Below are 2,866 nucleotides of genomic sequence, written 5' to 3'. Positions count from 1 at the left end.
CGCTCCCAGCGGCCGAGCAGCGGGCCAGGTTGCCAAGAGCAAAGGTGAGGTGACGGGGACCGCTGCGTGGAGGAAACGGGTGGGGCGTGGAGGCCCGCAGGGGCGCTGGCGGGAAGTGTCGCGAGAGGTGGAGGGAATCGCGCGAGATGTGCTCCTCCGAGCGGGCTGGCGGTCGGAGCGCTGGGCACGCGGGTGTTGCCGGCGGCGCGCCCTCCGCTCGGTACCCGCGCGCGGGGTCTGGGTGCAAGGCCTCAGGTATTTAGAAGGCAGGGATGAGGAATGAGACGTTTTAGGTGGAGAGCGTTTCAAATTGCAGTGAAAGCAAGGTTCTTCAAGATGACCCAGCCTCCCCACTTAATAGATGGGAAAACAGACCTCTGACCCGGTGGTACCCTGGCTAACCCTGCTCATGGGCCGGGATGGTGCAGGGACGCCGGGATGCCATGCCCTTAGTGAGAAGTAGGACAGGCGCTGGCGGTAGTTGCGTCTACCCAGACCTCCACTTCTGGGTGCTGAGAACGGATACCATTGGCATTTGCAAGGGAACAAAAGATCGTCTCTGGGTCTTTGCCCCTCTCCTTTGCGTTTATTGGGATTTAGAAGCTGCCAAAAAGATATCTTTAAAAGATGTAGAGGTGAGCTTGGCAGGATTCAAAAGCCGCAAGAGGGTTGGAGATGAGATATTTTTGTCCAGCAAGATGACACAACAGAGGTCAAGAGGTTAAAAGAATTCCCCAAGTAGTAGCCCTACCAGCTCTCCTGTTTAGTTTTCTGGAAGACTTCAATTCCTTCGGGCATGCAATAAAATACTTCCCTATTTTCTAACTAGATTATAGGGCAAGGGTTCAGGGAATGTTTTTCAGTCTTGTTATTTCTTCAAAAGCTGAGAAAAAGGAAACTAAAAGGGATTTTTTAATAACAGATTAATTCTCTTACAGTTTAAGAGCCACACACAATTATCCACAAGTTTACTTATACCTTCTCCTCAAATTTATAACACCTGAATAGCTTCTGTTCTTTGCAGATGAAATGGAGCAGGACCCCACGGTCCCTGCCCCTCACCCCATGTCCTCAGCCCGCCTTTTGTCTGTGGAAAAACTTTAGCCAAAGAATAAGTTTAATCAGAGAAGTGAGAAAATGCAGAAACAAAGGAAAACAGTCAAAGGAGACCAAATAATAGTTTAGTCATTAAGCATAGTCAAGGACCTTCAGTCCCTCAAGGGCTATAGATAATATTCTGAGCCGTATCCTGTGAGCTGTCTTACAGATACTGAAATCCCCACCAGTTGGAAGAAGTTAACTACATGATGACCAGACTGTAGCCATGACATAAGCTGCCACAATTCCAAGAACTGGCCTCAAAGAAATGGAAACCCTGGAACTAAAGATTAACTGTTCTTAAAACAACCAAGATGACGCTGACCAGACCACCGCATTACTGGTTTCACGATGACTGTCCGAACTGACTGTGCTGTTCTGCTCCTGCCTATGCAACCCTGAAACTCCCCTTTAAAAGCCCCTGTCCCCTGAGAGCAGTCGGGAGTTGGTTCTTGGACAGGAGTCCACCCCCTCCCCCAGCTGCCAGCCTCCAAAATAAAGCAACCTTTCCCTTCCTACCAACACTCATCTCTCGAGAATTGGCTTTCCAGCGGCAAGCAGCCGGACCTGGGTTCGGTAACACAGAGAGGATGAAGAAAGCCAGGACTGTGCCCCAGCCTCTAGGATCCTGTCAGATGACTAGCTAATATAACTAATACCAGTAGCTAGCTTTTAACTCTATGTTGTAGGTAACAACTGTAAGCATTTGACAAGTATAATCCCATTTAATTCTCACAGCAACCTGGTGAAGTAGGTTATCCCTATTTGCAGAGGTAGAATGACTCACATACTACCAGCAAGTGATGGAGCCAATGTAAACACAAGGTCTGTCTTCAGAGCCTGCACCTAAGTAACTTACCTAAACTCGCAGTTAAGTGATAGAACGGGAACTTGAATTTAGGCCTTCTTTCTCCAAATCTCTGTTGCAGCCTCTATACCAGCTGTTCTCAATTTTCTTTTTTTGTCTCAGGACCCTTTATACTTTTAATTATTGAGAACTCTATAGAGTGTTTATGTAGATTGTATCTACCACTATTTACTGTACTAGATGTTAAAACCGAGAAATTTAAACATTTAATTCATTTAAAAATAAGAAAATCCATTTTATGTAAATATTTTTACAGAAAAATAACTAGTTTCCAAAATAATTGTTTAAAAACCAGAGAAAAGGATGACATTGCTTTACATTTTTGTAAATTTCTTTAATGTCTGGCTTGATAGAAAACCACTGGATTCTCATATCTGCCTCTGCATTCAACCTGTTACAATTTTAGTTTTGGTTGAAGTATATAAGGAAAATCCAGCCTCACTCCACTGTGTAGTTGAAGAAAGAAGGAATCTTTTTTTTTTTTTTTTTTTTTTTTTGTGGTACGCGGGCCTCTCACTGTTGTGGCCTCTCCCATTGCGGAGCACAGGCTCCGGACGTGCAGGCTCAGCGGCCATGGCTCACTGGGCCCAGCCACTCCGCGGCATGTGGGATCTTCCCGGACCAGGGCACAAACCCGTATCCCCTGCATCGGCAGGCGGACTCTCAACCACTGCGCCACCAGGGAAGCCCAAAAAGGAATCTTTTAATGGCCTTTTCAGATAATTGTGGAGTATTCTTTTTACTACTACAATAAAATTCAACAAATGGCAGGTTCTTAAAAGTTAGTTGCAATGTGGAATCTGAAAACATATTAGTGAATTTTTGTACTCTGATACTTTAAAACCCATTGGTCTTGGGCTTCCCTGGCAGTCTGGTGGTTAAGACTCTGCGCTTCTGCTG

The sequence above is a fragment of the Aethalodelphis obliquidens genome, unplaced genomic scaffold (assembly GCF_003676395.1).
Source record: "Aethalodelphis obliquidens isolate GAN/ISIS:26980383/991018 unplaced genomic scaffold, ASM367639v1 scaffold25, whole genome shotgun sequence".
Lineage (NCBI taxonomy): Eukaryota > Metazoa > Chordata > Mammalia > Artiodactyla > Delphinidae > Aethalodelphis > Aethalodelphis obliquidens.
Note: the sequence above shows the minus strand (reverse complement) of the source record.